General features: G+C 41.2%; 1 pseudogene across 1 annotated transcript; it reads right to left on the bottom strand.

Annotated features, from left to right (window-relative positions):
- Positions 1-1,572: 1,572 nt before the first annotated feature.
- Positions 1,573-9,788, bottom strand: LOC309617183 (non-histone chromosomal protein HMG-14 pseudogene; annotated as a pseudogene). The gene has a single exon. The product of its transcript is annotated as a non-histone chromosomal protein HMG-14 pseudogene (transcript).
- Between the last annotated feature and the right edge of the window lie 4,825 nt (positions 9,789-14,613).

Here is a 14,613-nt window from a genome sequence, read left to right on the forward strand (position 1 = left end):
AACAAACAAACAAAAAACCACCCAGCCCTATCAGACAATAAAGTGCCAAAGAATTATCAATCCTTGAGAGTTCACTTGACCAAGTGCTGGGTGGGGCCCCAGGGGGCTAAAGGGAGGTGCCTGTCACACAGGTGTGAAGCCTGGGGGCTTCTCCTCTCTGCTGGCATTGGAGGAGGCCTGCAGCATCTGGGGCCAACATTTGGATGACCTGGCCACTCTGGCACTGATGACAAAATAAATTCCCAACATAAATTCAGTCCCTGGATTCACAGAAAGATAGACAAGATGAAAAGGCAGAGGACTATGTACCAGATGAAGGAACAAGATAAAACCCCAAAAAAACAACTAAATGAAATAGAGACAGGCAAACTTCAAGAAAAAGAACTCAGAATAACAATAGTGAAATGATCCAGGACCTCGGAAAAAGAATGGAGGCAAAGATCGAGAAGATGCAAGAAATGTTTAACAAAGATCTAGAAGAATTAAAGAACAAACAAACAGAGATGAACAATACAATAACTGAAATGAAAAATACACTAGAAGGAATCAATAGCAGAATAACTGAGGCAGAAGAACAGATAAGTGACCTGGATGACAGAACGGTGGAATTCACTGCTGCAGAACAGAACAAAGAAAAAAGAATGAAAAGAAATGAAGACAGCCTAAGAGACCTCTGGGACCACATTAAATGCAACAACATTCTCATTATAGGGGTCCCAGAAGGAGAAGAGAGAGAGAAAGGACCAGAGAAAATATTTGAAGAGATTATAGTCAAAAACTCCCCTAACATGGGAAAGGAAATATCCACCCAAGTCCAGGAAGCGCAGAGAGTCCCATACAGGATAAACTCAAGGAGAAACACGCCGAGACACATAGTAATCAAAGTGGCAAAAATTAAAGACAAAGAAAAATTATTGAAAGCAGCAAGGGAAAAATGATAAATAACATACAAGGGAACTCCCATAAGGTTAACAGCTCATTTCTCAGCAGAAACTCTACAAGGCAGAAGGGAGTGGCATGATATACTTAAAGTGATGAAAGGGAAGAACCTACAACCAAGATTACTCTACCCAGCAAGGATCTCATTCAGATTCGATGGAGAAATCAAAAGCTTTACAGACAAGCAAAAGCTAAGAGAATTCAGCACCACCAAACCAGCTCTACAACAAATGCTAAAGGAACTTCTACTAAGTGGGAAACACAAGAGAAGAAAAGGACCTACAAAAACAAACCCAAAACAATTAAGAAAATGGTCATAGGAACATACATATCGATAATTACCTTAAACGTGAATGGATTAAATGCTCCAACCAAAAGACACAGACTTGCTGAATGGATATAAAAACAAGACCCATATATATGCTGTCTACAAGAGACCCACTTCAGACCTAGGGACATATACAGACTGAAAGTGAGGGGATGGAAAAAGATATTCCATGCAAATGGAAATCAAAAGAAAGCTGGAGTAGCAATACTCATATCAGATAAAATAGACTTTAAAATAACGAATGTTACAAGAGACAAGGAAGGACACTATGTAATGATCAAGCGATCAATCCAAGAAGAAGATATAACGATTATAAATATATTTGCACCCAACATAGAAGCACCTCAGTACATAAGGCAACTGCTAACAGCTATAAAAGAGGAAATTGACAGTAACACAATAATAGTGGGGGACTTTAACACCTCACTTACACCAATGGACAGATCATCCAAAATGAAAATAAATAAGGAAACAGAAGCTTTAAATGACACAATAGACCAGATAGATTTAATGGATATTTATAGGACATTCTATCCAAAAACAGCAGATTACACTTTCTTCTCAAGTGCGCACGGAACATTCTCCAGGATGGATCACGTCTTGGGTCACAAATCAAGCCTCAGTAAATTTAAGAAAATTGAAATCATATCAAGCATCTTTTCTGACCACAATGCTATGAGATTAGAAATCAATTACACGAAAAAAAACGTAAAACACAAACACATGAGGCTAAACAATACGTTACTAAATAACCAAGAGATCACTGAAGAAATCAAAGAGGAAATCAAAAAATATCTAGACACAAATGACAATGAAAACACGACCATCCAAAACCTATGGGATGCAGCAAAAGCAGTTCTAAGAGGGAAGTTTATAGCTATACAAGCCTACCTCAAGAAACAAAAATCTCAAACAATCTAATGTTACACCTAAAGGAACTAGAGAAAGAAGAACAAACGAAACCCAAAGTTAGCAGAAGGAAAGAAATCATAAAGATCAGAGCAGAAATAAATGGAATAGAAACAAAGAAAACAATAGCAAAGATCAGTAAAACTAAAAGCTTGTTCTTTGAGAAGATAAACAAAATTGATAAACCATTAGCCAGACTCATCAAGAAAAAGAGGGAGAGGACTCAAATCAACAAAATTAGAAATGAAAAAGGAGAAGTTACAACAGACACTGCAGAAATACAAAGCATCCGAAGGGACTACTACAAGCAACTCTATGCCAATAAAATGGACAACCTGGAAGAAATGGACAAATTCTTAGAAAGGTATAACCTTCCAAGACTGAACCAGGAAGAAACAGAAAATATGAACAGACAAATCACAAGTAATGAAATTGAAACTGTGATTTAAAATCTTCCAACAAACAAAAGTCCAGGACCAGATGGCTTCACAGGTGAATTCTATCAAACATTTAGAGAAGAGCTAACACCCATCCTTCTCAGACTCTTCCAAAAAATTGCAGAGGAAGGAAAATTCCCAAACTCGTTCTATGAGGCCACCATCACCCTGATACCAAAACCAGACAAAGATACTACAAAAAAAGAAAATTACGGACCAATATCACTGATGAATATAGATGCAAAAATCCTCAACAAAATACTAGCAAACAGAACAACACATTAAAAGGATCATACACCACGATCAAGTGGGATTTATCCCAGGGATGCAAGGATTCTTCAATATACGCAAATCAATCAATGTGATACACCATATTAACAAATTGAAGAAGAAAAACCATATGATCATCTCAGTAGGTGCAGAAAAAGCTTTTGACAAAATTCAACACCCATTTATGATAAAAACTCTCCAGAAAGTGGGCATAGAGGGAACCTACTTCAACATAATAAAGGCCATATACGACAAAAAAAAAAAAAAAAAAATTCAGTCCCTGCTTTGAGCTGGGCTCTTTGGTGAAGTTTTCCCCTATAAATCACATCTTAGGGATTTTTTTTCCATAATTGAGATTTTACTGATTGTCTTGAGGATCAGTACACACACATTTCAATTTGTACACAATTCTCAACATACATACCAAAAATCTAAAAAGTCATGTAGTTGTGATTCTTTTCTGAACAGTTATTCCAGGGACTTTCCAGCTTAAAATTTGGAGGCAAATTTTCCTTCACAGGATATCAAGTACCAATATCTTCAAATATTGATATGCTGTTACATCGTAAGTCCCACTAATTCACAGTTTAATATCATATACACTACATACTCAAATTGTCAGTCGTTCACAGCACATTAACAGTTACGAGAAGAACTGGACTACCACGACCAAAGATGTTACAGAGTGCACAAAATTCTGCCCAGGAGAGCCAAGATCAAGGGGTGAGTGGTTTGCTTTAGGAAACAATTCTACCAAAAACAACATGGGAAGAGAAGTAATGTAAAGTGTTTAAGACATTAAATGCACAACCGACTCCAAACTGCCATTTAGTACGCTTTGTATTATAGGATATAAAAGCTACCCTCCATCCGTGGAATGTTAAGCTGACACCCAAGACAAAGCCTCCCATGTTCAATATCCCATTATTTTCTGGTTGTAGCAACAAATAAGCAACCAGCAAATGATTTCACCTCTTACAAAAAAGCATTTACACTTAAAAAATGGGATGAGGTGGCATTCCCTCCTTTTTATAAATGTTTCTAGAGCTACTAAAAAACTTGCATTTACGAAATAGTTGATAAAAATATTCCTCTGGATTGTACAAGAAGGGAGACAGGGACCACTGATAGGACCGGATGTGTGATATTAATCAGACTTGGCTTCTTTCTCTCCTGCTTCATCAGAAGCTGGGTTCTCCTCGTTTTTAGTTTCTCCATCTTCTGCAGCTAAGTCTTCTTTAGTCTCTTGGTTTGCCACTTCAGCCAGTTTTCCCTTTGCTCCCCTTTTCCCTTTTGTTTGCACTTTTTTGTCTTAAGATTTATCCTTTCCTGCCGCCTTTTTTTGGCTTCGTTTCCACTTTTGCAGGAGCGGGTTTAGCGGACACCCTCGCGCATCTCCTCTTGGGCTCCTCCTTCGGCGCCCCCTCGGCAGAGCTGACCTTCCTCTTGGGCATCGCGGCGGCGGGGCGGGCGCGTCCCGGGTGCCTGCGGGCCGCGGCGCGCCGAGAGCCTTCGCGAAGCCGGGCTGCCGGGCCGCTGCCGCTCCTCCCGCCGCCGGAGCTGGGGGGACCCGCGGCGGGGGCGGGGGTGGGGAGAACCGGATGGAACCGGATTGGGAGCCCGCCGCCACATCTTAGGCATGTAAAGCCCTGAAGCTGAGCCAGTTTTGACATGGTGGCTTTTACCTACTCTATTTATAATGTCTGTTAGTTTCCTCCCAGGTTAAGGGGCCAAATCTACCTGCTCTTCCCATTCTCCGAAAGCACAAGGAATTGAAATGGCAACAAACAACTAGTCTAGCTTGATGATGGAGATGCTAATATTTCACTTTAGACAACATTAAGTTTAGAAAGGATAAAGTCCTGCCCCAAGGTCAAAAACAAACCAATGACACAAGAACAGGACAGAAGAGATGGGACTGCGGTAGATTTAGGTGTTGAGTTCATTTCTAGCTTAATGAGCAGAACTTAATGCGAAATTCCCAGACACGCTGATCAAATCGAACAAAATGCTTACTCTGTACCAGTGGGCAGGGTCTAGAGCAGTGGGTCATTCTGGGATTGACATTTTGAGAGGCACATGGGCACATTGGGAATTGTCAGGAGGGCAGTGACCAGGATGGATACCATGTCTATATGAGAGACAATAAATGAATTGAGAAAATGAGTTTATACTTTGAACTAGAAATTTTTAGGTCTCTTGCTGAATTAGTTTTCTACTGCTGCTGTAACAAATTACCATGAACTAGGTGGTTTCGAAGAACACAGACTGAAAGGATTCTGGAAAGACAGTGGGATGGGAAGCATCAGGAATCTGTCTCCCCCCCGCCCCCCAGACAACAACTGTACTGGCAGAATCTGTCTCATGTAAGTATTTTGGAACTCTGGAGTCTATTGAAGGATTGCCACTTCCGGGGAAAGGCTTGGACAGGTAAACTGTGCTTCATTTTGGTCAGTTTCAGCTCTGAGCATAGCAGTTACCCATCCCCCATTCCCATGGTGGGCAGCTGTTTGCATACAGCTTGTGGGAGCCAGGTTGGGCAAAAGAGGACCCTGTGCTCCAAATGCTGGAGACCTATGCTCTGATTGCCCGTTGCTGCTTCTGATTAGATTGCTGCTGCCCCTCCACCTCCAGCTGAAGTGACTTCCAGGGGACTTAAAGGGTGGGTGCCCTTTACTGCCCTCTTCATTTTTCTCTTTTTCTTCCTTTTTAGGGCCAAACATTAAAGACAAGGATACTGTATTAGGGTTCTCCAGAGAAAGAGAACCAATATGATATATGTAGATTGATATCTCTATATAGATATCTCCCGCTCTCTCTATGTATAACTATATGAAATTTATTATAGGAGTCAGCTCATGTTACAGGGGCTGAGAAGTCACATGATCTGCAGTCTGGAGAATCAGGAAGGCCATGGGCATAATTCAGTAAAATGCTGAAGGCCTGTGAACCAGGCAGGTGAGGGGCTGCTAGTGCAAGAAACAGGAGCTCTGGTATCTCTGAGGGCAGCAGAAGATGGACCTCCCAGCTTAAAAAGAGAGATAATTTGCCCTTCCTCTGCCTTTTTGTTCTATTCAGACCTTTGATGCATGGGATGAGGCCTGCCCACATTGGTGAAGGCAGATCTTTTTCACTCAGTGTATTGATTTTCTTCTAATCTCTTTGCTAATCTCTTCTGAAAACACCCTCACAAACATACCCAGAAATAATTTTTTTACCAGCTATCTAGGCATTCCTTAGCCCAGGCAAACTGACACAAAATTAACCAACAGACATGCAAAACAACTGCATATATGGGGGAAGTTAGCAAGTGATCGTGCATGCCCAAGGAAAGGCTCTGAAAAGACCCAAGACTTTAAACTATACCTCAGCTGATCCTTGGCACATAGATAGCCTACAGCAATGGGAAACAAACAAACAAACAAAAAAACGCTATTAAACAAAGCAGTAACAAAAAACAGCAAACTCTGGGTAACAGGGAGAATCTGGTCTCCATAATTACATTATTAAATCCAAATATTCAAATTTTTTCCAAAAAAATCATAAGGCATACAAAGAAACAGAAAAGTATGGCCCATTCAAAGAAAAAAAAAAAAAAAACCAACAGGAACTATCCCTGAAAAAGACTTGATGGCAGATACAGAAGACAAAACAACTGTTTTAAAACAACTGTCTTAAAGATGCTCAAAGAACTAAAGGAAGATTTGGAAGAAATCAGGAAAATGTATGAACAAAAATGGAAACATCAATCATGAGACAGAAAACCTAAAAAGAAGCCAAAAAGAAATTCTGGAGCTGAAAAGTATAGTAATTGAAATGAAAAATTAACTAGAGGGATTCAAAGGCAAATTTGAACAGGCATAAGAATCAGTGAACTCAAAGATAGGACAATGGAAATAATCAAGACTGAGAAACTGAAAGAAAAAAGATTCAACTAGAAGCCATATGAAGAAACAAAGATCCCAATAAAGGTACATAAGCAATTATAAAAGCTAACATTACTGTAACAATGGCTTATAATTCCACTTTGTTTTCTAAATGACTTGAGACTAATGCATTAAAAATCATTATTAGTTTACATTATTCTGGGGCACACAATGTATAAAGGTGTAATTCTGTGATAACAACAGCAAGGGGTGGGGATGGAGCTGTAAAGGAGCAGAGTTCTTATATATTATTGAAGTTAAGCTGGTATAAATTCAAATAAGAGTGTTATAACTTTAGTATGTTAAATGTAATCCCCATGGTACCCACAAAGAAAATAGCTACAGAATATAAACAAAAAGGAATGAGAAAGGAATTTAAACATTTCACTACCAAAAAAAACAGTCAACTAAACACTAAGGAAGACAGTACTGTAATGCAGGGAGTGAAAAACAAAGCTGTAAAATGTATAGAAAACAAATAAGATGACAGAAGTCTCTCCTTCCCAGTAATTACTCTTTTAAATGTAAATGGATTAAACTCCCCAAAAGACAGACTGGTAAAATGGTTAAAAAAACACAGTCCAACTATATACTATCCACAAGAGACTCACTTTAGATCAAAAGGCACAAATAGATCAAAAGTGAAAGAATTGAAAAAGATATTCCATGCAAACAGTAACCGAAAGAGAGCAGGGTTGGCTGTACTAACACTGGACAAAACAGATTTTAAATCAAAAAGTTTACAAGAGACAAAGTAGGACATTATATATTAATAGAAATTCGATATATCCTCTTGCTGTAACATTATAAACACTTACATTTCTAATGACATACAACTGAATAAATAAAGCAAAAATTGACATAATTGAAGAGAGAAATAATGGATAGAGCAAGCAGACAGAAGTAAGGAAATAGATACAACAAACCAACTATATATAACAGACACTGCACACTCTACCCACCACCAAAAGCATACACATTCTTCTTATGTGCACAGGGATATTTTCCAGGTTAGACCATATGTTAGGCCACAAAAATTAAGTGTCAATAGATTTTAAAAGATAACTATCATATTTTCTCTGACCACAATGAGATAAAGTGAGAAATCAGTGACAGTAGGCAAACTGGAAAATCCACAAATATACTGAAATTTAACAACACACTCTTAAACAACCAATGGATCAAAGAATAAATCACAAGGTGAATTAGAAACTCCTTAGTTTTAATGAAAACAAAAATGCAACATACCAAAACTATAATGCAGCAAAAGCAGTCCTAAGGGGGAAATGTACAGCTATAAACACATTAAAAAAAACAGATCTCAAATTAAGAACATAACTTTACAAGTTAAGGAACTTGAAAAAGAACAAACTAAACCCAAAGCTAGCAGAAGGAAGGAAATAAAGATTAGAGAATAGGGGACTTCCCTGGTGGCACAGTGGTTAAGAATCTGACTGCCAACGCAGGAGACACTGGTTTGAGCCCTGGTCTGGGAAGATCCCACATGCCGCGGAGCAACTAAGCCCGTGCGCCACAACTACTGAGCCTGCGCTCTAGAGCCCGTGAGCCACAACTGCTGAACCAGCGTGCCACAACTACTGAAGCCCGCATGCTTAGTGCCCGTGCTCCAGAACAACAGAAGCCACCGCAACGAGAAGCCCATGCGCTGCAACGAAGAGTAGCCCCTGCTCACCGCAACTAGAGAAAGCCTGAGTGCAGCAACGAAGACCCAACACAGCCAAAAATAAAATAAAAAAAAAAAAACAAAAAAACTGGTACAGCTGCTGTTGAAAACAGTATGAAGGTTCCTTAAAAATTTTAAGATAGAATTACCATATGCTCCAGGAATTCCACTTCTGGATATATACCCCAAAGAGCTGAGAGCAGGATCTTAAAGAGGTATTAGTACTCCAATGCTTATAGCAGCATTATTGACAATGGCTAAAACATACAAGTAACCCAAGTGGTCACTGATAGATGAATGGGTAAACAAAATTTTCTGGTTTAAAATAGTTAGCTTTTTTGTTTTTTGTTTTTTACAACACAGCAAAAAAGAATCTACAACTATCAAAATCTGCAAAACTTCTGTAGAAAGGAGCTACCTTTTTTGAACTGTTTAATTAAAGCTTCTCTAGGATTTTACACACCCATTTTTAGTCATCAAGAGCACGGAATTTCTCACACCTGTTTGTGTCTCCACTGGCTTTAGACCCTGACATATTTACACACTTTAGTATTCTACATCTAATCAAATCAGCTTTCCTTTAGCCCATTTATATTTTTAAATAGAAAAGTGAAACTAAAACAGATTTAATTTCCTTCTGAAATCTGTTATGTAAACGTTTTGTTGAATTTAAACATCACAAGTTTGATAAAATTGTCAATGAGGTCTCTCACCCACCCCACAGCCTGTGGAAAATCTTAATTACAGCAGATTCAAATACATCGCTACATTGTCAGCTGTTTTTTCTGCTTGGAATCAGCTACCTTGATGTTCTAATACTGTTTTAACCACCTCTTAGCGTCTCAGCTAAGAATGCCTGTCTCAGTTCTGCCTAGAAATCCACCACCATAAAATGGAGTATTATTCAGCCTTTAAAAAGAAGGAACTTCTGACATATGCTACAACATGGATGAATCTTAAGAACATTATATTAAGTGAAATATGCCAGCCACAAAAAGACGAATACCATGTGATTCCACTATATGAGACATTTAGAGTAGTCCAAATCATAGAGACAGAAAGTAGAAGGTTGGTTGCCGGGGCAGAGGGGAGGGGGAAATGGCGAGTTATTGTTTAATAGGTCCAGAATTTCTGTTTTACAAGATGAAAAGTTATGGAGATGGATGGTGTTGATGAAACATTATGCAGGTATTTAATGCCACTGAACGGTATACTTAAAAATGGTTAAGACAGTAAATTTTATCACTATAAAATTGTTATCACTATAAAAAAATTGGAAAAAACCCCCAAAATTGATTATCTTACAGTTCTGGAGGTCAGAAGTCCAAAATGGGCCGGCAGGGCTGCATTCCTTCTGGAGGCTCTAGAGGAGAGTCCATTTCTTTGCCTTTTCCAGCTTCTGGAGGCTGTCCGCGTTCTTTGGCTTATAGCACCTCCCAGCAATGGCGTCACCCCAACCTCTGCTGTCAGCACAGCTCCTGCTTTCCCCCCGGCTTCCTCCATACACCACCACCCCCAACCCTGAGCCTCCTGCCTCCTTCTTATAAGGTGCCTTATATTGGACACACCTGATAATCCAGGAGGCTCCATCTCAAGAGCCTCAGCTTAATCACACCTGCAAGTGCTTTTGCCATGGAAGGAAACAAATTCACAGGTGCTGAGAGCTAGGATGTGAGCATCTTTGGGAAGCCATTATTCTGTTTACCACAGTTGCCTAGAGAAATACTCATGTGAGCGTGGGAGGAGGTAGGCACAAGGGCTTCAATACTGAAAGCAGGGGGAAGTCCATGTCTGACAACAGGCTTGTGGTTGAACAACCGTGCAGACATTCTATAGAATACTGGGCAGCCATAGAAAGAATGAGCTGGAGACATGGAGGGCTGTCCATGGTGCACTTTTAAATGAGAAAGACAAATTTCAGAAATTCTTAATTCATTTGTTCAACAAATATTTTCAGTGTCTATCATGTTCCTGAAGCTGGAAGTACAGAAGTGAATTAAACAAGAGTTTATACTCTCTTTCTGTATAAAAACTGTATGCAGAAATAGGTGTGTACAGGGAAAAAAGGGTCTAAGCTGGAAAATAAATACTGATATGTTAACACTGGGTATCTTGGGAGAGGAAGAGCAGGAAGTAAAAGCGGTGAAGATTTGCCCTTCTTCTTTGGATGTTTTTATATAGTTTTATCTTTTTCAACAAGCATTTAAACTTGCTTATTGAAGCTTGCTAAAAAATTAAAATAAACTGAGGTATAGTTATCAGGAGAAGTTATCTATTATGTCTAACCCCACCTCATGATGACAAAACTGTACCATCTGCAAAACAGAAAGAAGGGAGGGAAGGAAGGGAGAGAGTGGAGACAAAGAAACATCCAGCTGATTGGTGTTAACTTGGAGCAGGCAAGGCTTGCGGGGCACTTAGCCAGCAAGTGAAGCAAAGTGTCCCTCCCTCCCCAGCGGGAACTGGCAGCTCCTCCGGGTACGATTCTTTATAACCTCTCCTGTAGCACCGGCCCTGTGCCTAGTGTACACAGTAGGCGATCAGTGACATATTGTCAGCCAGCTGAGTCACCGACAGGAGCGCCTGTAAGGGTGTAGATGACACCCACACAGGAGGAGCAAGCGTCCTGTCAGGGCTCAGCTTTGACCCCATATGGCAACACCCACACCCACCAGCCTCACTTCCACACCCATTCGTCTCCCCTCATTTCTAACCATTTCAGCTCAAAGTCTGGTCCTTCCCAAGCCCCCACAACTCCCTGGTTTATTTGAAGCAGAGGTTCTGCAGTTGGAGGAAGTGGGTAGAAATTCCATGCCACTTGTCTCCACCATGGCGTCCCCAAGATGAACTTGTGGTTTGCTACTTCTTTGCCCTGAACTGCAACCTCTGAGCTGGCCTTTCTACCCCCTGCATGCGTCTCTGGGGCTGATGCTTTGTGGCCGCGGGGTGCAGGGAAGACAGGAGAGGGTGAGGCGTGGGGCCCAGGGGCCCTCGACCCCAGGCAATGTCATCTCAGACTTGTAGACCTAAGTTCCCTTGATAAACATCATCTCAAAATCACACATCTGGCAAACAGCCTGTCCCGGGAACACGGCCCAGGAACAAACAAAACAAGCTTGTGTCTTTTCATTTTGTTCTTGGTTCTTACTGTTCTAGGAAGAAAAAAAAAAAAAAAGACTGGACTTGAGTATGTGAGACATTCACATGTTTTACTCAGAAAACAAGGAACCTCTGATTTTCTTGGAGAAACGTTGAGAGCTGCCTTTTCCTTTTAGTGCCCTTAAGCACAGACTGAAACAAGGAAGACATAATTTCAGTTCATTCCAACTGTCCCCTTGAACACCTACTTCATCCTTCCTAGACTGATCGTTGGACAGAATTAAAACTGCTCCCAAAGTGTAGTTTGATTCAGCCTGCGGGCTCTCCGTGAAGTGTCCCTGCCCCCTTCCGGCTCTGTCCTCCTCTCCTCCTGGATCCCCCTCAGGCACTCCCTGCACGTTCCTGCCCCCAAGCCCTTTGTACCTGTCCCCTCGGCCTGGAACATGGTCCTCCCGTTTCCCTCCCTCCTTCAGGTCCCTTCAGAACTGCAACCGCCACCCCATCCCAGCCCTCCCACCCCGAGCCCTGCTTCATTTCTCTCCACAGCACTTGTCACCTTCTAATAGGTCACTTTGTTATTTTGTCTACAGTCTACCCCTTTTCTGATGTAAACTCCACCAAGGCATGGATTTTCATCCATCTGTTCACCACTGGAAACTCAGTCCTAGATAATGACTGAATCTGAATCTTTATAGAGGAGTTTTGCATTATGTATCCAAAATCTTATAAATACACAGCTATTCCACATCTAGGAATTTATCCCCGGGAAGTCATCACAGAAGTGTGCAAAAATAGAGTTAGAAATGTTACAAAAGCCAAACACTGGAAATAATAAGAGCTGACATTTAATTAGCACTTACCATGTGCCAGACCCTGTTTTAAACATTTTATGCACGTGAACGCTTTAAACTCCCAACCACCCTATAACCCACCTATCATTGTCTGGATTTTACAAGTGAGGGAACAGGCAGAGGGACTGAAGAGCATGCAGTCGAGCCAGGATTTGATGGGGTGTGTCTGACTCGAGTCCATATTCTTAACACCCTATGGGTTACATGAGCTGTGCTCCAGCCACCCTGAGGCATTCAACGCAACCACTTAAAATGATGCTGTAGACAATGAATTTTTTCTGGTGGGGAAAGAAGGGACATGAACCCCTGAAATTATATGTAAATTGTGTGATCATACACATTGCTGGGAAGGAGACAGCTTTATCAGATTCTCTGAGACATTCAAGAACCAGTGTTGTAGAATAATTCTTCTACATAAGTAGTTCAGGTGAACATATCCTGCACATGGGTTATCAACTGTTTAGCACAGTCTTTATAAAATTTCTTTTTAGTTTCCCTCCTTCTACACAAGCTTTCCTCGTCTTGTGCCTAAACCACATTAACAACCTAGAATGTCACCACAGAAGACGCTCTAATGACTTGAAAAGATCTTTGTGAGATACAGTAAAAAGCTCAAATAACTAAATTATATGTTAATAGCTGTTATTCCTGGGTGATGGAATTATGAGTGTGTTAAAATTTCTTTTCTGGTCTTATTTGTATTCTGTACATGTTTTGCAAGAACATGAATTACTTTTTGTAACCAAAGGAATTTTTTTTTTTAAGAAAATGGCACATTTGGGGAAGATAACTTGGAAGATGCTATGAAAATTTTAAGTGTACCTGCCCTTTGATCCAGCAATTCCATTTCCAGGAATCTGCTGGACAGAAATTCTTGCCTGTGAGCCCAAATATAAGTCCAGTGACATTCATGGAAGCATTGTGAAAATTAGTAAACAGCCCAAACCCTCAGAGAAGGTGAGTAAATAAAATAAACAAAATAAAATATTCAATAAAGTATAATACCACCATATTAGAAAAACTGTGCAGCTGTTAAAAAAAGAAAACACGGTAGCTAGATCTCTGACTCTCCCACAAGATGTATTATTTGGTAAAAACAGATGTATAATAAGGTCCAACATACATAAAGGACGAGCGTAAGAGTGTAAAGGCCTTGAAAGGGGTCTGGAAGGAAGCCGCCTGTTTGTTGATGATGGTTACTTGCAGGGAGGCGCCGGGAGCTGGGCAGGGGAGGTCATGGTGAAGGGCACTTCATGTTCTGTTCTGGATTGTCTGAATCTTTTACATATTATTTATGTAACCAAATACAACACACACAGTTAAACTATGAAAGAGTTCTAAGATTAAAAAAGCCTCCAAACTCCGAAGTGCTTTCCCCCCACCATGGGGCTGCTCAGGGGCTCCACGTCCAAGCTGCCAGGAAGTCTCAGGAAGGACCACGATCCTGGTTACTGTCAGGATTAGAAACAGGCTCAGTCACCAGGCAGGGGCAGGTGGTTATGTAAACGGGAGCGCAGACCTACTGCACATTCTTATGCCCTAAGCATGAGCAGCGATCATGAGGATCTTGGAGCAGTGTGGAAATTAAGTGACAAAAGCCAACTGGGAAACTACACACAGCGCGCCCAGGGTAAAGGCGGAGGGGCCACATTGTTAGCCAGGTGGGATTATATCATCTTGGCCAAACCCGTTTCTCCCTGGGGCTTTCTCATCGCGGTTCCAAGGCTACAAACCTGCACGTCGTCTGGACCTGCACTTCTCTCCCTCCCCCACATTCAGTCATCACCGCGTCCTCTGCTCCCTTCACTTCTTTCATCCCCTCCCTGGTCCAGGCAGCTCCGTCTGTCCCTGCATGATCGCAGCAGCCTCCCAGAGGTCTCCCTGTTCCCAAAGGCCATCCCTCCCGGACCTGTCTGTTCCTAGTCTGTTCCCGCACAGCAGCCAGAAAGGTCTCCGAGCTTTTAAAAAGATAACTGGGCTCGGTTGCTTCTCTGTTTCCTCGTCGCTTTTATAATAATACCTTTGCCCTGATCTCCAAGCGCCTGTAGGATCTGGCCCTCACCAGCAGCTACAAACACTTCTCGCTTCCTTCTCTTCCACTGTGTCCCAGCCGCCCTGGCGTTTCTGTGCTGTTTCCTGCCCAGGGCCTCTGCTCTCGCTGCCTCTGTGA

This window comes from Balaenoptera borealis (assembly GCF_965194805.1).
Source record: "Balaenoptera borealis genome assembly, chromosome: 19".
In the NCBI taxonomy this organism is placed as follows: Eukaryota; Metazoa; Chordata; class Mammalia; order Artiodactyla; family Balaenopteridae; genus Balaenoptera; species Balaenoptera borealis.